This window comes from Haematobia irritans, chromosome 3 (genome assembly GCF_050003625.1).
Source record: "Haematobia irritans isolate KBUSLIRL chromosome 3, ASM5000362v1, whole genome shotgun sequence".
Lineage (NCBI taxonomy): Eukaryota > Metazoa > Arthropoda > Insecta > Diptera > Muscidae > Haematobia > Haematobia irritans.
In genome coordinates, this window is record NC_134399.1 from 41,161,904 (window position 1) to 41,185,919 (window position 24,016).

General features: G+C 32.7%; 1 protein-coding gene across 1 annotated transcript in view; it reads left to right on the forward strand.

Annotated features, from left to right (window-relative positions):
- The first annotated feature begins 767 nt into the window (after window positions 1-767).
- The window catches only part of LOC142230669 (cytokine receptor-like), a 186,323-nt gene continuing 163,074 nt past the window's right edge, over window positions 768-24,016 (forward strand). The window contains exon 1 of the mRNA XM_075301306.1: window positions 768-1,195. The gene's annotated coding sequence lies outside the window, so the exon portion shown is untranslated. The remainder of the gene's footprint in view (window positions 1,196-24,016) is intronic.

The window sequence follows — 24,016 nt, forward strand, 5'->3', positions numbered from 1 at the left end:
TCTTAACCCATTTAACGCCAATACCATTTAAAATAAAAAAAAAAACAAATTTAAATTCATTTATATATTTACACTTAACTTCAGTTAAAAAATATAAAAAAAGCACAAAACATAAAAAACATGTATAAACAAAGTTCTGCGATATTAAATGTTGCCAACTTTCTGTACTCAAGCGAGTACAATGGCAGGAAATGGGTTAAGTTAAATCAAGAGAAGCAAACTGCTCAACAATTAATTTTATATTAAATTAATAATAATCAGTATAAAAAAATCCATATTTACTTTTTCTGTTTATAAACAATAAACAGCTTTTAAATTTTTTGAAAGTATGAAGTCTTAAGATTTGAAGCCTTGAGTTTTTGGCGATAAAAATCGGAATTTCACATTTAGTGTGAATGTAGTATAAGTATTAAGATCGATTTGTCAAGGTTTCTTTTCTTTAATAATTTTAAAGAAAATAAACTTTCTCAATTGTTGCTTTGGATCCTTTTCCTTCAATTTAAAATAATATATTTTCAAAGTGAGAATGTATGTTATAATTATTTTCTCTAGTCTAAATATTAGACTTGTTTTAAGAAAATATAAATTTAAAAATATAGTTAAAATTATAGCAAATGCTTATAACAAATACTTGCAATTTCATCTTCCAAATTCATTTTCCCAATTTCCAAAATATTTAACGAACTGACATCCCTAATCCTTGGCAATCCACATTTGTTGTTAAAAGCAAATCTCATTCATATTCTCAAGCAAATCGTGTACGACTCTTGCTGAGTGCGGACGTAATGCGAGTGCTTGTGCTTTTGACGGGAATCGTGTGTAGTTGTAGTATACCAATGAAACGATGTTTCTAACTTGGTCCCAAATCTATGGGTGAAGAAAAATAAAGAAAAGTGTTTGCTAAAAAATATTTCGTAAACTTGTTGCTACTACAAAAATTACAGTTAAAAACGTGTGACTTGCAAAAATATTAATTCAATCAATGCAAATATATCCAAGATAACACAATTCGTCGAAAATATTTCTTAACAGATATGGCAAGCAAATAAAAAGATGCCCACAGAAAAATGTATAATTAATACGATAATGCAAAAAAAGTTGTTTTTTTGTTAGTACCTTATAAATCGAATGAAACAGAGAATGAGAGATGACTTTTTATGATGTTAAACGAGACAAAGCAAAAAGAGAGAAACAGGTAAACCAACAATAACAAAAACACAACCAAATAACAGTCAAGAGAGCGAGCCCCCTCACCCCACCAAATTTTGTAGAGAACATTGAACATAATAGGTTTGTGGACGTGTATGTATTTATATTGATGTAAATTTTCGCTCAAATAGTGGCAATAGCGGTGGTCATTGTTTACTTCATTTTTTTATAAGTATCTATAAAAACCTGTTGAAACAAACAAAAGTGATAAATATTTTTGATACACCTATGAGGCTACTAGAATTATGTTCATATAATTTTTTTTAATTTTAAGAATCAATGAATTATTAAAAGTTTCCATCATTATTACAGCGACTACAAACGGAAGTTGAAGTAAAGTGGCATCCTTGTATTACACGAACAAAACAACTAAAGCAACAACATGCTGCTTATACTTTCTCTCCCTTATCAGAACTTTTGGCATATGAATTCACTCCCTCTCAGTATTGTTGTTGTAATTTTTTGAGATATATGTAATTGTTTTCATTCGAACGCAGATGAAAAGTCTATATGTAATTAAGTTTGGCAACTGTTTGTGGGAAACACATAACATGTTTTGGATACCGACTGCAATGATGTTTTAATTTAAATGCTTTTCTTGGTAAACAGGACATTTTACATATTCGAAAAATGAAAACAAAAGAAAGTCAGATATTAAGTATGCATATTCACATAACCCGCTTGTTCGTGTATGGGCTGTCAAATTCACCCTCCGCGAATAAGTAACTCTAGTGATGTGTGTGAACCAGGTAGTTAACTGTAGAAATTAACGTGAGGATATCATTGAAGGGAGCCAATTGCATATTCTTAGCATTACATTTAGCGTCAGAAATAACTAGTAACGATAGGGTGGATACGAAGTACAAATAAAAATAGCTACATTTGTAATAATTACGAAAAACCTAAATTTCAAAGTGAATTGGGATTTAAATGATTTCTTAGTGTAATTCTTCGCTTCGAATGCCAACTGATCTTTATTTAGTTCATGAAGATTAGTTGATTTTTGTTAAATTTGACCAATGTTAGCAAATTTTCTTTATTTGAATAATTTTTTGCGAACTTTAATGACGTGAACAAAAATTAAGAAAAAATATTGTTTTATTTATTTATAAAAATCTTTATTATAATTACAAATTATAACAAGTATATATGGCCGTAAGTTCGGTCAGGCCGAATCTTATGTACCCTCCACCATGGATTGCGTAGAAACTTCTACGAAAGACTGTCATCCACAATCGAATTAGTTGGGTTGTGGTATCTTAAATCGTTTTCTAAATTGTGAGTTAGTCCATACGTGGTATATATTAGACAAAAAACGGCCATATACTAGCACAATGTACCAAATTTCAACTGACTCGGATGAAATTTGCTCCTCCAAGAGGCTCCAAAACCAAATCTCGGGATCTGTTTATATGATTATGGAGTGATATGGACCACTTTTGGCATGGTTCATATCATATCATATACTACCACCACGTACCAAATTTCAACCAGATCGGATGAATTTTGCTTCTCCAAAAGACATCGCAGGTCAATTCCTCCATGGTTGTTGGATACCATATTCTAACATTACGTACCAAATTTCAACCGAATCGGATGAATTTGCTCTTCCAAGGGGGAGCCACCGTGGTGCAATGGTTAGCATGCCCGCCTTGCATACACAAGGTCGTGGGTTCGATTCCTGCTACGACCGAACACCAAAAAGTTTTTCAGCGGTGGATTATCCCACCTCAGTAATGCTGGTGACATTTCTGAGGGTTTCAAAGCTTCTCTAAGTGGTTTCACTGCAATGCGGAACGCCGTTCGGACTCGGCTATAAAAAGGAGGTCCCTTGTCATTGAGCTTAACATGGAATCGGGCAGCACTCAGTGATAAGAGAGAAGTTCACCAATGTGGTATCACAATGGACTGAATAGTCTAAGTGAGCCTGATACATCGGGCTGCCACATAACCTAACCTAACCTAAGGGGCTCCGGAGGTCAAATCTGGGGATCGGTTTATATGGGGGGCTATATATAATTATGGACTGATATGAACCGATTCCTGCATGGTTGTTGGATACCATATACTAACATCACGTACCAAATTTCAACCGAATCGGATGGATTTTGCTCTTCCAAGGGGCTCCGAAGGTCAAATCTGGGGATCGGTTTATATGGGGGCTATATATAATTATGGACCGATTTCGGCCAATTTTTGCATGGGTGTTTGAGGCCATATATTAACACCACGTACCAAATATCAACTGAATCAGAAGAATTTTGGTCTTCCAAGAGGCTCCGGAGATCAAATCTGGTGATCGGTTTATATGGGGGCTATATATAATTATGGACCGATGTGGACCAATTTTTGCATGGTTATTAAAGACCATATACTAATACCATGTACCAAATTTCAGCCGGATCGGATGAAAGTTGCTTCTCTTAGAGCGTCTTCAAGCCAAATTTGGGGGTCCGTTTATATGGGGGCTATACTTAAAAGTGGACCGATATGGCCCATTTGCAATACCATCCGACCTACATCAATAACAACTACTTGTTCCAAGTTTCATTCGGAAGTTAGCGTGATTTCAACAGACGGACGGACGGATGGACGGACATGCTCAGATCGACTCAGAATTTCACCACGACCCAGAATATATATACTTTATGGGGTCTTAGAGCAATATTACGATGTGTTACAAACGGAATGACAAAGTTAATATACCCCCATCCTATGGTGGAGGGTATAATAAATATATAACAAAAAAATCAACTAGCAACTTAGGCTATCGGCTTAGAAAAAAAGTTGTAAAGTATATACAGCACTAAGTTCGGCCGGGCCGAATCTTAAATACCCACCACCATGAACCAAATAATAGGGTTTCCCTTGAAATTTCAGGAGGGCTTGAGGACTTGAGGATACTTCCCGAAGATAAATTTAAAGATTTCACTTATGAGGATTCTGGATTTATAAGAACCATTTTTGTTTGAGTTTTAGAGGAATCATTAACATCTCTTGTAAGTGTGCCAGAAAATTATAAAATAACGTCTTGATTTGAAATCTTAAATCTGTAGAAGTAAAATCTGGAAATTTTACATTGAGTTTCAAACAATTTTCATTATCAGTGCGCCTTCTACACCCTCAAGAAGTGAAGTCGGTCTATATGGAGGCATTACCAAATGGACCGATAAAAACTTAATCCAATACACGTTTTTGTGAGCCTAAAATACCAGAATATTTACAATTTCAGGCAAATCAGATAAAAACTATGGTTTCTAGAAACCCAAGGAGTTAAATCAGGAGATCGTTCTTATGCGGGCTATACTAAAATATGGACCGATACTCACCGTTTTCGGCACATCTCTTTATGACCCGAAAATACCTTCAGATTTCCAATTTCAGGCAAATAGGATAAAAACTTCGGATTCTAGAAGCCCAAGAAGTAAAATCGGGAAATCGGTCTATATGGCGGCTATACCAAAATATGGACCGATACTCACCATTTTCAGCACACCTCTTTATGGTCCTAAAATACCTCTAGATTTCCAATTTCAGACAATTTGGATAAAAACTACGGTTTCTATAAGCCCAAGACCCCAAATCGGGAGGTCGTTTTATATGGGGACCATACCAAAACATGGACCGATACTCACGTATTTGTGGTCCTACAATACCTCTAGATTTCCAATTTCAGGCAAATTGGATAAAAAAATACGATTTCTATAAGCCCAAGACCCCAAATCGGGAGGTCGGTTTATATGGGGACTATATCAAAACCTGGACCGATATAGCCCATCTTCGAACTTGAAATTTCAGCACGATTGCTTCATTTTTGAAGATTGTAGCGTGATTACAACAGACAGGCAGACAGACATCGTTATATCGTCTTAGAATTTCTCCCTGATAAAGAATATATATACACCCTCAAAAAAAATCGCTTCTTTAACATTTGTTCCAAACATATTTTGCAGGAAGCACATATAAAGGGTGATTTGTTAAGAGCTTGATAACTTTTTTTTTTAAAAAACGCATAAAATTTGCAAAATCTCATCGGTTCTTTATTTGAAACGTTAGATTGGTCCATGACATTTACTTTTTGAAGATAATTTCATTTAAATGTTGACCGCGGCTGCGTCTTAGGTGGTCCATTCGGAAAGTCCAATTTTGGGCAACTTTTTCGAGCATTTCGGCCGGAATAGCCCGAATTTCTTCGGAAATGTTGTCTTCCAAAGCTGGAATAGTTGCTGGCTTATTTCTGTAGACTTTAGACTTGACGTAGCCCCACAAAAAATAGTCTAAAGGCGTCAAATCGCATGATCTTGGTGGCCAACTTACCGGTCCATTTCTTGAGATGAATTGTTCTCCGAAGTTTTCCCTCAAAATGGCCATAGAATCGCGAGCTGTGTGGCATGTAGCGCCATCTTGTTGAAACCACATGTCAACCAAGTTCAGTTCTTCCATTTTTGGCAACAAAAAGTTTGTTAGCATCGAACGATAGCGATCGCCATTCACCGTAACGTTGCGTCCAACAGCATCTTTGAAAAAATACGGTCCAATGATTCCACCAGCGTACAAACCACACCAAACAGTGCATTTTTCGGGATGCATGGGCAGTTCTTGAACGGCTTCTGGTTGCTCTTCACTCCAAATGCGGCAATTTTGCTTATTTACGTAGCCATTCAACCAGAAATGAGCCTCATCGCTGAACAAAATTTGTCGATAAAAAAGCGCGAAACACATTTCGAACCGAACACTGATTTTGGTAATAAAATTCAATGATTTGCAAGCGTTGCTCGTTAGTAAGTCTATTCATGATGAAATGTCAAAGCATACTGAGCATCTTTCTCTTTGACACCATGTCTGAAATCCCACGTGATCTGTCAAATACTAATGCATGAAAATCCTAACCTCAAAAGAATCACCCTTTATTATTGGATACTGCCGAAATATTAATATGTTTGTTTTTTGTGAAAATATTATATGTTTGGAAGCATTTTGAGCCCAAAAATATTATATGCTTGGAAGAATTTTCTCCAAAGAAGATTGTGATCATTCCCTCACATAATTTTCACTTCCACGAAATTTTTAGTTCTTGGCACCTTTTTCTGTAATACAAATAATGTTGAAGAAATTATTCAATTTTATAATTTTTTTTTTTAATTTTACCTTTCGCCTGGGCGGAGAATCGAACCGAGGTACATACAGTTTGTAAGCCAACACACTATCCACTGGGCTACGTAGTAGTTATAGTCACCAGTAGACAATTATCGTTACAAGTTACATTTATATAGCATACTTTGCAGCGCCCACGAGCCCATGCAAACATAACATTATTTAAAAGAAACATACATTTGTTGGCCACGTGGAGCAGTGGTTAGCATGTCTGCCTTGCATGCAAAGGGTCGTGGGTTCAATTCCTGCTCCGACCGAACCAATTTTTTTTGCAATTTAGACATTTATACTATATTAAATTTTTATAATGAAACTTCGAAATGTGGGTTATTAAAAATTTACAGTCCCCACATACATAAAATTCTCCTCTCAAGGCGAAAACACATGCTGTTTTTTTTTTTTTAAATCTCTATGCTCTTGGTTCCGAATGTCTATTCTCTTTACTCCGAATACTCATTCTAATATTCAAATTAAATAATATTTAGACTTAATCATAAAGCAGTTTTCCGAAACAACATACAACCGTTTCACAGAAATTGTAAATATATATATGTTTGCTCGAAATTTGTAAATTTATATATGTTTACATTCACACATATTATTTTTATGAAACATTCATACCACAAACATAATATATTTTAACATATTAACATATGTGTCCCAAACATTTAGTGTTAGTTTAGGAACATTACATGTTGGCACTTAAATATATTGTGTTTAAAAATTGTGCCCGAAACACATTTTGTTTATATCGGAACATATGAAAAACATATTTTTCTAACAGTGTACTTTATATAGTCTGAAATCCATATTTCGATGTGTTACAAACGGAATGAAAAACTTATTATATCCCCGTCACCGTTCTATGGTGGTGGGTATAATAAAATAGTTCATATTTTCTAAAATGGGAGAAGTTTTCTTAAATTGAGTCTCTCAAATGAGTAAATTGTACTTGTTTTGTACAGCGATAAAGACATTTTAACAATTTTTAAATTCAAATTTTCCTTCATCGCATGCAATTTTCTTAAACAACAGATTTTTTTTTTATAAATCTTCTTCAATTTGACAAAAAGCATTAACTTATTTGTAACATGTTGCAATTAGAAAACTATTTTAGTTAATATTTTCTAAAATAAACCTACATTTTCTTTCATAGTGGGTTCACTTTTTTGTGTGTAGTCTCGGATGTTTGTTATTTGAGTAAACTGTGAGTTTTTTTCTTCATTGTACTTTTTTGGGTTTAGAATCAGGTTTGAAAAATTTGCTTGAGAGAACGTATATACCGAAAAAATTATTGACCTATTATGTAACCTAAAATTATTAAAGTATAACATACGATATGTAAGTCTATATTTTATTTCATTGAAAAAAATTAATTAATTAGAAAATCTTCATTAAAAATTACTAAATAAAATATTTTTGTAACAAGTGAAAACACACAAAGTGTTTATTACAATAAAATCCAATGTGTAGATAACAACCTCAATTTTAATAATGACATTTTAATTAAAAGAAACTTTATAATTTTTTCCATTAAATTTAGGACGCAAATTTTTGGAGTAAGGTAGAGAAAAAAATTTTGGGTTGAAGAACTAAATTAACTTTAACAGATATATTGAATCTTTAGATTTAAGAAACAAAAATTCAAATATAGGTTTAAATTTGTTTTGGAATGAAGACGGTCATCCTTCGTCAAAATGACGATGCGTAATTTCATTATCGATCTAAAATGAATTTTAGTCGATTGGGAAATGATAAATTTAAGTAATATTAATTCAACCATTTTATGAACTTTTGTACTACTTAAAAATAAATTGAATGAGTAAATAAACTCGATTTTGGTTCTCATTTTTGCCCAAAATCCTCATACAGATATATTTCCAATTAAAAAGTTGATTGGAGTTGACAACTTTTTAATCAAATTAAAAATAAAGTCAAATAAGAAAATGATTGAAAAGTTTTACATGTTAATTTTAATTGTTTTTTATTTAAATAAAATGTTAATAGGGATAATGAACATTTTAACTAAATAAAAAAGTATTTTCAATTCTAATAGTTTCATACTGTTGGTTCATTTTGTTTGTTCATTTTTTTTGGTTCAATAAATTTTGACTCAAATCTAAGCAAACAAAGTGCAACTAATTTTTTTGATCAAAAATTAATTGAGAGTGCAGGAAGGAAGCAATTAATTTTTTAATCAAATATATTTTGTATTTCTATTTCTGTGATTGATATTATCATTTTCGTCATCGAAGAAATTTCAATTCAAATATTAATTGAATTAATTAATTTCGTGATTGAATCAGAAAAAAATGTATGTGCAATGGAAAGTAAATAGTTTGGTATAACGGAAGAAAACATGGAACATGGAGAAAACGAGAAAATTATTCAATATTCTTAATCATTTGTGGATGTTTTCTTCTCTCTTATTTGGAATATATGCCTCAAAAGGCGTCTTTTCTCCGGAGCTTCACATTTTAGATGGTGACCATGTTTTTTAATCCGAACAAAATTATTTTCATCACTATCATAGTATCTTAAGCCTAGTATTAGGATCACGTTTTCGTACGAAAAATTGTATACTCCATATAAAAAACTCGCTTAATAATTGCAGGCATGTTATTTCCCATAAATAAGCTAACAATCCTGTGTTGTGGGTCCTATTCACTGTGATAAATGCTGTGTTTCGTAGAAACGAACAGAATTTTTTTTTCTGATTATCATAAAATAATTGAACCAATTAATTTTTTAATTGAAATTGATTCAATAACGAAAATGATAGAATCAATCATAAGATTTATTAGAAACTAAAAATATTTTTAAAAATTAATTGATTTTTTCGACACTTAATAATGTGCTCAATTGAAAATTTAATTGAAGAAAATTATTCTTGTAGTTCTTCTAATCGTTTTGTAATTTTCATACGATCTAAAGACTTGTAATTTTTTAGGGGATTTTCTTTGGATTTGTGCCAAAATTTTATGATTTTAGTTAGGTCGAAAACTTTAGTTGTTAGTACCTAACACTTTATCTGTATTTATTTTCATAATTTATTATGATTATAAATAAACTAATAAATAAATAAAATATTGATTCTAGTATTCGTATAGAAACTAATTATTTGCGAACAGAATTTTTAATTACATATATTTTTTATTTGGAAATATCTTTTATTTTATTTAAATTTTAATCAATTTGATTTGCTGGAGAATTTTCTTGTTTAATTTCTGGAGATAAACTTAAATTGCATATCATTCTTTATTGAACGAAATAAATAATTTTAGTCAGTCTACATGTAGCTATACCGAAATAAACACTAATATTAATTATATACCCAAAGAAAAAATACTTTCCTCCGGAACGAAATTTTAGACAAAGGAAATTTCCTTTTAACGTGAAGTATTTTTTTTAAGAGCAAATACATCCGAATTGACGACGAACGATTCAGCGATTGTCTTTAATCATTTTTATTTGCTGTTAAAGAAAATATTTTAGCGACAAAAGAAAACTTTGCTTGTCTAAAATTTCGTTCCTGAGAAAAGAAAACTCTTCTTCAGTGTATTTAGTGCTCGGGAGATCCGTCTATACGAGGCTTTATCAAACCATGAGCCGATATATACCAAAGTCGGTATGCCTCCTTATGGATTTCACATTTCGAGCAAATCGGTTAATTGCGGCTCCCACGCCCTTAGAAATAAAATTGGGAGATCGGTTTATATGGGGGCTACATCAAAACATAGACATACATTCTGTAGGATTTAACCCAAATATTCAAATGCCTCGAAGAAAAATTTTACTTTTAGTTTGAGGCAATTTCGACCATATTTGGTCCTTCTCTTTGGCTTAAAAAAATACTTTTGGATTTCAAATTTTAGACAGATCGGATACAAATTGTATATAGATATCAAATTTCAGTCAAATCAGATAAACATTATGGATTTTATGCACTTAACAAGTTAAATCGGGAGATCGTGCTATTTGGAGGTTATACCAGAACATTGCTTGACATTCGGCCAGTGTCAACAGTGCTTTCAAAAGTTCAGGCGAATCGTTATCATTGAAGAAGTCGCATCGGGAGATCGGTCTATATGGGACTATTCCAAAACTTGGACCGATATCCACCAAATTTAATGCACCTTTGTTCACTGAAAGAAATATTGTGCTGAGGCCAAAGATTTCATGTCCTTAAAATACAAATGCGAAATGTGCTAAGAACAGGAGACACATTTCTCTAATATAAAGTTTTTTCCTTGTCCAAAAGTGGATAAACTTTTTAATGAAGTCGTTTTGTCCTTATAGTTAAGTGATTCGACTTAAAAATGGACAACTTTAATATTTCAGAAAATTTCTTTGAAATTAATAAAATCGTCTTCAAGTTGACTTTTTATATCTTCAATACAAAGCCAAGTTCAAAAATTGGAGATGTTTTCACTACTTTATTTTAAAGACTTTGTTGTTTGAAACATAGCATAATTTCTACTTGAAGTGGAAACTTAAGTTGTCCCTAATATGTTTTTAAAGGATTTTGATAGAACATGAAACAAGCTGAAAAAACTAATATATTAAATATTGTTTCCTAGAATCAAGTACGCAAAATTTAAAAGAGAATTGTGTCTTAAAGGTCTCGTTACTTCATTTCTCTGTTTTTTGGCTCGGAATTAATACAAAAATAATTTTTGTAAAGACAAAATCTTTGGAACCAAACATAATTTTTCAATGTGGATACCTAGAATACATCTGAATTTCCAATTTCAACAAAATCATATAAAAATGCTGCTTAAGAAGACAAATCGGTGGATTGGTTTATATGATTGATCGTCTTATAATTTTACCATGATCAAGATTACATATATTTTATATATTCTTTATATATTTCCAAATCGATATTTCGATGTGTTACAAAATCCCCCATCCTAGGTTAAGGTTCGGTTAAAGTGGCAGCCCGATTAAGTTTCAGGTTCACCTAGACTATTCAGTCCATTGTGAACCCCCATCCTATGGAGGTGTGTAAAAAAAGGCGAAGGTGTTTTTTTACTAAAGCGAGTCCCTGTAACATGGACCTAGGATTTTACATTTTTATTGTCATTTCATATTTGACTTAAGACAGATAAATATCTGACATTAGAAAATAGCGGTTGTACTTAGTGTTAATACACTGAAAAAAAACATGCCCAAAGTTTTTGTCTTTACTTTAATAATGTTGGTATTGATTCCGAGCCAAAGAAGCGGAGAATACAAGTAAGGATACTTTTAAGACACAATTCTCTTTTAAATTTGGATACTTGACTCTAGGAAGCAAATTTTAGTTTTTCGCTTTCCCAGCTATTTTTCTGCATATACTATCAAAGTCCTTTAAAAACGAATTATCAACAACTTTATTTTCCAAATTAAGACTCGACTTCCAGTTGTAATTATGCTATGTTTCAAGTAAAAAACGTCTTTAAAATAAAGTGTTGAAAAACATGTCCTATATTTGAACGATTTTTTGCTTTGTAGTCAAGATGCAAAAAGACAACAAATTTAAATACAATTTCATTAAATTAAAGGAATTCTTCTGAATTATTAAAGTCAAGTTGACCTTAGCCCAAACATTTTTTCTTTCATGTTATGATACCCATTTTTAAGTGAAATCACTTAATTATAAGGACAATACGTCTTCACTGAAAAGTTTATCGACTTTTGGACAAGGACTTTTGGACTTTATATTAGAGAAATGCGTCATCTATGCTAAGAAAAAATTGCATTCGTATTTTAAAAACATGAAATCTTTGACCTCACGACAATATTTTTTTCAGTGTAGAGAAGTTCACCACTGTGGTATCACAATGGACTGAATAGTCTAAGTGAGCCTGAAATAACGAGCTGCTACTATACCTAACCTAACCTAACGCCCTTATTTGATGTTATTTGCATATCGAATAGAACATACGCTTTCAAAAATTAAGATGAAACAGAATCCACAATCATACATACATATATTAAAACTATCAATACGTTTTTAATTGCCATTGAGAATATTATCGCTTAATATTTGTATTAGACAATGTTTTATGAATTCTCACTCTCTACCATGTCTTCTACCATGAAAAATACATTAGTTTATAATGTATTTTTCATTACGTTAAATTTGTTTAATAATCTCCGATTTTTAGCATTTAAATGTCTGTACGTATGTATGAAATAAATGTTATGGGTGAGAAATTTCATTGATTTCTCACTCTCTTGCTTTCTGCGAGTAGTACTCTTCGTACAACAACCACTTGTTAATGTTGGTCAAACAAATATCAAACACTATGAATACAAAAAACACGTATGGCAGTTATAGTTGCCAGATTTAATATTTACCTTATTGCGAAGATTTATGTCCAAAATCAAAATTCAGCGGGGATAGCACAGGACTTATATTCGAAGCATGCTTTATACACAGAAAGAAAAATAAAAAAATCTATGTAATTCGTTTCGATAACAACATCAATCGAAAACGAATTGGTGCCACTTTGTATTTCGAATTCGAAATATAAATTTTCTACAATTGATCATTCTGTTCGATTTTCGAAAATGTGGTAACTATGTATCACGGTTGTAAAAATCAAAAGTGTTCGTTTTGAATAGGCGAAAAATGAAAGCAAAACGATCTTGGCCAATTTGGTGTTGATATCCATCCTGACCAAGGAATTTTAAAGTGGCAGTTAACTTTATTTCGTACCTTACCGCTGTAGAACGTATTGTCGGGACAGGTACATCCTTTATTTTGTCCATACATAGTTGAATGTTTCCTTCGACAATCTGAATTTTTAATAAAACTAACAACACACTAATTCAGACGGTTAAATAAACAAACATATTCATATTTATTACTTTTTATCCGAAATCGATGATATGTCATCTCTTAATATTCTCCTTTCGGCACTTTCGTTATTTCTTTCAAACCACAAAACAAAACTATCGATTTTATTGTATTTACTATTTTTATTTTATTTTTTTGTTTATAAATTTTTGGCAGTCACTGGCAATGCTGCCAAATTACACATTTTTATTATTCGTAAGTGGTACCATTTAACCTGGCTACACTTTTTGATGAATTCGATAGTATTACATAGTACGAATGAATCGAAAACACCCAATATTAAGCCTAAAGCGCTTAATATTGGGCGCTATTACTGACAAGGATAATGTTCATAACCTGTATTGTACTCTCCAGGACAATTTTTCTGATTGGAAACTTTTTAGATATTTAGTATTACAAATAAAAATCTAGTTTACTGTTTACCTACAATTTAAATATATTGCGAAAAAGTTTTTATTTCTCATGAACGAAATATCAAACAAACGAAGTTAATTGTTTGCCTTTTAAAGAACGTTCATTGTAAAGGCCGGTATGCACCTCTAGCGAAATTTTCGGTAGCAAAAATTTATTTAAGTCTACAACAAAAAAAAACAGGGCTGTGTACACAAATTTTAAACCATCTAATCGCTTTTAAAAATTGTTAATATATGTTCCAAATATTCCTCAAATAAATTGTTTATTATTTACAGACCTTTTAAAACTTTTACGCACACATTGATTGTAATAAATTAAATGTTTGCTGCCAAAAATATACTTTTGACAACCCTGTTATTTTCATTAGAGGTGCGTACCAGTTTACGAAATTGAACGCTACCGAAAATTTCGTTAGCATAAATAGCAATGCATTTCTTATGGGAATGAAATTTTTCGCTTGAGGTGCATACCGGCCTTAACAACATAATATCGTTACCAATTTCTAAAATACCTGTTCGCCTCAAATGTCTCAAAACTTTCTTACAGCCCATTCACATTAGGCTCGAAATCTACTAAAAGTAGATTTGAAATCCTTTTTTATAAGGCAAATGACAATTGAAATCTACTTAAAGGGGATTTTGGAAGTGTAATGTGTATGAGGTATTAAAGCTATCACTGTTATTTACTGCACTGTTAGAAAAATATGTTTTTCATATGTTCCGATATAAACAAAATGTGTTTCGGGTACAATTTTTAAACACAATATATTTAAGTGCAAACATGCAATGTTCCTAAACTAACGCTAAATGCTTGGGACACATATGTTAATAATGTTTGGGGCATGAATGTTTCATAAAAATAATATGTGTGAATGTAAACATATATACATTTACAAATTTGTAGTAAACATATATATGTTGTGATATTTTATTCAGAGAGCGTCAGAGAGAGAGTATAGAGAAAGAAATAGAGATAGAAAAATGGGAGCGTTGACGAAAGATATCAACATAACACAGCGAGAGAATCAAAAGAGAGCAATTTCTATGAAACCGCTTGTATGTTGTTTCGGAAAACTGTTTTATGATAAGGCCAAAAATTTGATGTGCTTAAGTCTATATATTATTTTATTTATTTGAACACACACAATTTTTTTCTTGATTCGTTAAAATCGGAACTTACGAGGAGTAAGTCAAAATATTCAGGCAAAGGAAATTGAAAAAAAAAAACGGTGGAACATATACAAAAGTTACAAATGGATCTTCATAAAAATAACGTATGGGTACTATATTCTTTTTAGGGTTGGGACAATAAAATGAAAAAATAGTGAAAAATTAAACAGTACAATGTATAAAAACAAAGTTTAGTTCCTCTTTATTAATAAGTAGTCCAAGAGGAATTGACGGACACCTTCAAATATAAAAGCGGGCATTAAGTTCGAGTTTTGCAGCTAAAACAATCGAAAAAGTTTATTTTCTTTAAAATTATTTAAAAAAAAAGGCAAAAGGCATAATTCCAACTTAATACCGGCCTTAAAAGTAACAAGTATATACGGCCGTAAGTTCGGCCAGGCCGAATCTTATGTACCCTCCACCATGGATTGCGTAGGAACTTCTACTAAAGGCTGTCATCCACAATCGAATTACTTGGGTTGCGATAACACTTGCCGATGGCAAGGTATCGTAAAATTTTTTTAACACTGTCTTCTAAATTGTAAGTTAGTCCATAAGGGGTATATATTAAACAAAAAAAAGGCCGATTAAGTACGTATATAATTCAGTTTGACAAAATTTTCTATAGAAATAAAATTTTGACAAAATTTTCTATAGAAATAAAAACTTGACAAAATTTTCTATAGAAATAAAATGTTGACAAAATTTTCTATGGAAGTAAAATGTTGGCAAAATTTTCTATAGCAATAAAATTTTGACAAAATTTTCTATAGAAATAAAATGTTGACAAAATTTTCTATAGAAATAAAATGTTGACAAAATGTTCTATAGAAATAAAATGTTGACAAAATTGTCTATAGAAATAAAATGTTGACAAAATTTTCTATGGTAATAAAATGTTGACAAACATTGCTATAGAAATAAACTTTTTACAAAACTTTCTATAGAAATGAAATTTTGACAAAACTTTCTATAGTAATAAAATTTGACAATTTTTACATGGCTGTTAGAGGCCATATACTAACGAAATGTACCAAATTTCAACCGCATCGGATGACTTTTGCTCCTCCAAGGGGCTCCGGAGGTCAAATCTGGGGATCGGTTTATATGGGAGCTATATATAATTATGGACCGATATGGACCAATTTTTGCATGGTTGTTAGAGACCATATACTAACACCGCGTACTAAATTTCAATTGGATCGGATGAATTTTGCTCATCCAAGAGGCTCCAGAGTTCAAATCTGGGGATCGGTTTATATGGGAGCTATATATAATTATGGACCGATATGGACCAATTTTTGCATGCTTATTAGAGACCGTATACTAACATCAAGTACCCAATTTCAAACGGATCGGATGAATTTTGCCCCTCCAAGAGGCTCCGGAGGTCAAATCTGGGGATCGGTTTATATGGGAGCTATATATAATTATGGACCGATATGGACCAGTTTTTGCATGGTTGTTAGAGACCATATACTAACACCACGTACCAAATTTCAATCGGGTAGGATGAAGTTTGCTCCTCCAAGAGGCTCCGGAGGTCAAATCTGGGGATCGGTTTATATGGGAGCTATATATATTTATGGACCGATATGGACCAATTTTTGCATGGTTGTTAGAGACCGTATACTAACATCAGGTACCAAATTTCAACCGGATCGGATGAATTTTGCCCCTCCAAGAGGCTCCGGAGGTCAAATCTGGGAATCGGTTTATATGGGGGCTATATATAATTATGGACCGATATGGACCAATTTTTGCATGGTTGTTAGAGACCGTATACTTAGACCACGTACCAAATTTCAACCGGATCGGATGAATTTTGCTGCTCCGGAAGGCTCCGCAAGCCAAATTTGGGGATCGGTTTATATGGGGGCTATACGTAAACGTGGGCCGATATGGCCCATTTTCAATACCATCCGACCTACATCAATAACAACTACTTGTGCCAAGTTTCAAGTCGATAGCTAGTTTCGTTCGGAAGTTAGCGTGATTTCCACAGACGGACGGACAGCCGGACAGACGAGCACCATTTAAAAAAAAAACAAGTATATACGGCCGTAAGTTCGGCCAGGCCGAAGCTTATGTACCCTCCATCATTGATTGCGTAGAAACTTCTTCTAAACACTGCCATCCAGAATCGAATTATCTAAGTTGCGGTAACGCTTGCCGATGGCAAGGTATCTTAAAACCTCCTAACACCATCTTCTAAATTGTATGTAAGTCCATACGTGGTATATATTAAATCAAAAAAGATCGATCCAATACGTATATAATTCAGTTTGACAAAGTAGACATAAAATTTTGACAAAATTTTCTACAGAAATAAAATTTTAACAAAATTTTCTATAGAAATAAAATTTTCTATAGAAATAAAAATTTTGACAAAATTTTCTATAGAAAGAAAATTTTGATAAAAATTTCTACAGAAATAAAATTTTAACAAAATTTTCTATAGGAATAGACTTTTGACAAAATATTCTATAGAAATAAAATCTTGGTAGATTATTTTTGGCTCGAGTGGCAACCATGATTATGAACCGAATAAAATTTGAACAAAATTTTCTATAGAAATAAAATTTTGACAATGATGAAAATTTTATTGTGAACCGAATAAAATTTTAACAAAATTTTCTCTAGAAATAAAATTTTGACAAAATTTTCTATAGAAATAAAATTTTGACAAAATTTTCTATATAAATAAAATTTTGGTAGATTAATTTTGGCTCTAGTGGCAACCATGGTTATGAACCGATATGGACCAATTTTTGAGTGATTGGACCAATTGTTGTATGGTTGTTAGCGACCATATACTAACACCACGTTCCTAATGTGAACCGGATCGGATGAATTTTGCTCCTCCAAGAGGCTCCGGAGGTCAAATCTGGAGAACGTTTTATATGGGGGCTATATATAATTATGGACCGATATGGACCAATTCTGGCACGGTTGTTAAAGATCATATACTAACACCATGTTCAAAATTACAACCGGATTGGGTGAAATTTGCTTCTCTTGGAGACTTCGAAAGCCAAATCTGGGGATCAGCTTATATGGGGGCTATATATAATTATGAACCGATGTGGACCAATTTTTGCATGGATATTAGAGACCACATAACAATACCAAGTACCAAATTTCAGCCGGATCGGATGCAATTTGCTTCTCTTTGGGGCTTCGCAAGCCAAATCTGGAGATCGGTTTATATGGGGTCCATATATAATTATGGACCGATGTGGACCAATTTTTGCACGGTTATTAGAGACCATATACCAACATCATGTACCAAATTTCAGACGGATCGGATGAAATTTGCTTCTCTTTGAGGCTCCGCAAGCCAAATCTGGGGATCGGTTTATATGGGGGCTATATATAATTATGGACCGATGTGGACCAATTTTTGCACGATTGTTAGAGACCATCTACCTACACCATGTACCAAATTTCAGCCGGATCGGATGAAATATGCTTCTCTTAGAGGCTCCACAAGCCAAATCTGGGGATCGGTTTATATGGGGGCTATATATAATTATGGACCGATGTGAACCAATTTTTGCGTGATTGTTAGAGACCATCTACCAACACCATGTACCAAATTTCAGCCGGATCGGATGAAATATGCTTCTCTTAGAGGCTCCACAAGCCAAATCTGGGGATCGGTTTATATGGGGGCTATATATAATTATGGACCGATGTGGACCAATTTTTGCATGATTGTTAGAGACCATATATCAACACCATATACCAAATTTTAGCCGGATCGGATGAAATATGCTTCTGTTAGAGGCTCCACAAGCCAAATCTGAGGGTCCCTTTATATGGGGGCTATACGTAAAAGTGGACCGATATGGCCCATTTTCAATACCATCCGACCTACATCGATAACAACTACTTGTGCCAAGTTTCAAGTCGATAGCTTGTTTCGTTCGGAAGTTAGCGTGATTTCAACAGACGGACGGACGGACGGACGGACGGACGGACGGACGGACGGACGGACATGCTTAGATCGACTCAGAATTTCACCACGACCCAGAATATATATACTTTATGGGGTCTTAGAGCAATATTTCGATGTGTTACAAACGGAATGACAAAGTTAATATACCCCCATCCTATGATGGAGGGTATAAAAAATGGTGCTCGGTCGGAGCTAACCACTGCTCCACGTGGCCAACAAATGTATGTTTCTGTTAAATAATGTTATGGGCTCGTGGGCGCTGCAAACTATGTTATATAAATGTAACTAATAACTATAACAGCTACGTAGCCCAGTGGATAGTATTTTGGCTTACAAACGGTATGGTCCTGGGTTCGATTCTCCGTCAGGCGAAAGGTAAAATTTATAAAATTGAATAATTTCTTCAACATTATTTGTATTACAGAAAAAGGTGCCAAGAACTAAAAAAATCGTGGAAGTAAAAATTATATGAGGGAATGAGCTCAATCTTCTTTGGGGAAAATTCTTCCAAGCGTATAATATTTTTGGGCTCAAAATGCTTCCAAACATATAATATGGTCACATAAAACAAACGTAATAATGTTTCAGCAGTATACAATAATATATGTGCTTCCTGCAAAATATGTTTGGAACATATGTTAGAGAAACGATTTTTTTGAGGGTGTGGATGTTGTTCGTTTACTAAGAAGTCAACATGGTAAATCTACTAAAGGTACTACATCACAGTCAGCTGTTCACAGCTGAGTACATCCAACTGTCAAAAACATGTCTTGTTACTATAGGTTAATTTTTACATTCCACAGGTTACTATTGTCAAAACCACGTATTACGGTTACATAGGTAACTTTTGGTTACATAGGTTAATTGGTACAAACATTAGAAACAAATTGAAAATATTTAATATCTTTTGTTTACTAACATTAGATTTGCAAACAAAACTGACATCTAGATGTACTTGAATTTTGTTGTTTTTAATTTTTTGTAATACTGCAACTACCTGGGAATTATTTTACCATGGAAGTGTAGTACTGGAAAAGTCTTCCTACACTTTCTCCGATTAACGTCTTTACCTTTAGTTATTTTCTGTTACCTTTGCCTGTTTTCTGATTATGCAAATCAATCTGGCAACTTTAAATGAAGTGTGATAACGAGTAGAGTAGCAAAAGCTTGAATGTTTTTATTTAGAATTCCACGATTGACATATATTCCAAGAATTTCGACTTTTATGGGCTTTGGACGATTTCTTCTTCATTCAGTATTTATTATTTTGTACAAAATTTTATAAACAAATTAAAAACGCAACCATATACACATACGAATATGCAAATATACTTACCAACATATATACCTACACTCTGTACACTGTTGTCAATTTAACGGGGTTTCCAAATGTTTTGGCGCTATACCAAACAGCAATTTAGCGTGAAGTTTATCACAATTGTAAAAATTCGCAGTAATTTTATTTTTAAATAGGGAACTATATTAATATATCGTGGGGTACTTATTAATAATTGCATACACAGAAAAAATTACTACAAAAATGTCTCCAATGAAAAAGTGGATTGAAGTTGAAAACATATTCAATCACCTAATACCTCATTCACATTACACTTCCAAATTCCACTTTAGCTAGACTGTCATTTGCCTTACAAAAAAGGGATTTGAAATCCGCTTTTAGTAGATTTCGAGCGTAATATGAATGGGCTATAAGAAAACGATTCGTTTTTAATTGAAGTATTAATTATCCCAATGAAAGATTTTAACCAAATAAATACTTTATTTTAAATTAAAAATGCAATTGGTCGAAAATAATTAGTTTTTTCTCTTACCGGTATGGATGGATTCTGTTTTCTTTCTTTGACATTGCCTTAGTTTTTATACCCTTCACCACTACTGTGGTACAGGGTATAATAAGTTTGTGCATTTGTATGTAACGCCAAGAAGGAAAAGTCTGAGACCCATCGTTTAGTATACCGATCGTCTTAGAATTAAATTCTGAGTCGATTTTTTCTGTCTGTCTGTTGATGTATTTTTGTGTGCAAAGTACAGCTCGCAGTTTTAGTCCGATTGTCCTAAAATTTGGTATAGGGTCCTGTTTCGGCTCAAAGATCTTCAACCGATCTTCCTCAAATTCCGTACATCCGAATATTTTATGAGTCTCGAAAAACGTGCAAAATATCAGCCAAAACGGTTCAGATTTAGATATAGCTCCCATATATAGCTTTCGCCCGATTTACACTCATATGCCCACAGAGGCCAATTTTTTGCTCCGATTCAGTTGAAATTTTGCACAGGGAGTAGAATTAGCATTGTAGCTATGCGTGTCAAATTTGGTTGAAATCGGTTCAGATTTAGATATAGCTCCCATATATAGCTTTCGCCCGATTTACACTCAAATGACCACAGAGGCCAATTTTTTGCTCCGATTTAGTTGAAATTTTGCACAGGGAGTATAATTAGCATTGTAGCTATGCGTGCCAAATTTGGTTGAAATCGGTTCAGATTTAGATATAGCTCCCATATATAGCTTTCGCCCGATTTACACTCATATGACCACAGAGGCCAATTTTTTGCTCCGATTTAGTTGAAATTTTGCACAGGGAGTAGAATTAGCATTGTAGCTATGCGTGCCAAATTTGGTTGAAATCGGTTCAGATTTAGATATATCTCCCATATATAGCTTTCGCCCGATTTACACTCATATGACCGTAGAGGCCAATTTTTAACTCCGATTTAGTTGAAATTTTGCACAGGGAGTAGAATTAGCATTGTAGCAATGCGTGCCAAATTTGGTTGAAATCAGTTCAGATTTAGATATAGCTCCCATATATATATATTTTTCTGATTTCGACAAAAATGGTCAAAATACCAACATTTTCCTTGTAAAATCGCCACTGCTTAGTCGAAAAGTTGTAAAAATTACTCTAATTTTCCTAAACTTCTAATGCATATATATCGAGCGATAAATCATAAATAAACTTTTGCGAAGTTTTCTTAAAATTGCTCCAGATTTAAATGTTTCCCATATTTTTTTACTAACATTGTGTTCCACCCTAGTGCATTAGCCGACTTAAATTTTGAGTCTATAGATTTTGTAGAAGTCTATCAAATTCTGTCCAGATCGAGTGATATTTAAATGTATGTATTTGGGACAAACCTTTATATATAGCCCCAACACATTTGACGGATGTGATATGGTATCGAAAATTTAGATCTACAAAGTGGTGCAGGGTATAATATAGTCGGCTCCGCCCGACTTTAGACATTCCTTACTTGTTGTTTACTAACATTGTGTTCCACCCTAGTGCATTAGCCGACTTAAATTTTGAGTCTATGGATTTTGTAGAAGTCTATCAAATTCTGTCCAGATCGAGTGATATTTAAATGTATGTATTTGGGACAAACCTTTATATATAGCCCCAACACATTTGACGGATGTGATATGGTATCGAAAATTTAGATCTACAAAGTGGTGCAGGGTATAATATAGTCGGCTCCGCCCGACTTTAGACATTCCTTACTTGTTTTAATTACAATTAATGGATTTATTTTTAGATGTATCTTTAATCAATTAACTGCATTTATTTCAACATAATTTATTTTAAGTTATGAATATTGTTAGTATTGTTATTGATTAAGTTTTTTTATTCACACACAAAAAAATATTCTTTCCTCCTAAACGAAATTTTAGACAAACAACTACCATTTGCCTTTGACCTGAGAAACCTGCTGACAGTTTCTTTGGATGAAAAGTATAAACTTTTTATGATAATAAAGACTAACTCAAAATTATTTATTTTTAATTCTCTAGCTAATTGCCTTTTCCTTTATCAGGCGAAAGTGACTAATATACTTTCGCGTGATTTGTTTAGTTCTATGCATTGTTTTCTGTAATAAAAACAATATAGGAGCAAATATTCGACTTTATATATTTTTTTAATTTTGCCATTCGTTCTGACGGTGAATCGAACCACTTAGTTCGTAAGCAAACATACTAGTCACTGCCATGTAGCTCTTTCTGTAATCAACATGTAATTGCTTCTATAGCTATCAACGCAAAAGAAACACATCTATTTATAAACCACATTGTTGGGCACATACACAGCCTATTTAAAGAAACTTTATTTAAAGAAAACAAAGTTTGTCCCGTTCTTACAAACAATGTACCCACCCACTGAAAGAAATATGATCGGCGTGCACATTTCAAAACGTTCCGTTCATGAAGTGAATTAATACACATGTGGTGTCAAACGGAGAACAGACGGTGTAAATCTGACAATGATAAAATGACACCATGCGCTGTAAAAATAAAACCCAGCGTTCGTAACCTGAAAAATAATTGTTTAAGAATTTATAATAAGGCATCCACAATTTAACTTTTATTGCCAAACTAGAGCTTGAGGACCCACGTTCGAATTCTGCATTGGACATTGTGATTATTGTAATTTTTTATATAAAATTTGATTATTTTTTGTAGATCCTTAAATACACCTAGAAAAAGTGAACACTTCTTTAAGTTAAAATGAACTCATTGTGAACAAAGTTGGACTTCGTATAGCGCCAAAGACATTTTTATTTGTTTGAACGATGTGATTTTCGTAGAAATAAGGTAGAATGCATTCCATATATTAGTTAACATTTTCCTATTTATGTACCACTATACTACAGAATGAAAAAATTTAACTGAATTGAATTCATATATGGAATGATTTTATTGAACTTTATTCATTCATTTGGACAAATCTTACATATTTGTGGTAAACCTTTTACTTAGAACTGCTTACCTTCGTTTTTAAATACAGTTTTATTTATTTATATAGGCAGTTTTTTCTTCAATAAAAGACATGTTTTATTAATATATTAAATATATTTATTAAGAATTAACAGCATCGAGTGGCCTTGAAATATTAGTTTATTATTCCACTATTTCCAATTTCCATGTAAAGTTACCAACTGTAAAACGTAATGCTTTTCTTCTTCTTCCTTTCACTTTTAATAAGAGAAATTACAATTTCAATACCTACAAATATAAAAAATCATAAACCATTTTTTCACAAAAGATTCGCGCCACTGTATGAATGTTACCTGATAATTGAAGATTCCAAAATGAAGACGGGTTGTTATTCTGTTGCTGTTTTCTTTCTTTATACACCATCACGAACATTGATAGACTTATTGTTTGTTATTTATGTTCAATAATTTTGAAAAAAAAAACGAAACATTTTCTCACTAATTTAAAATAAAAAATATTTTATTTGTTAT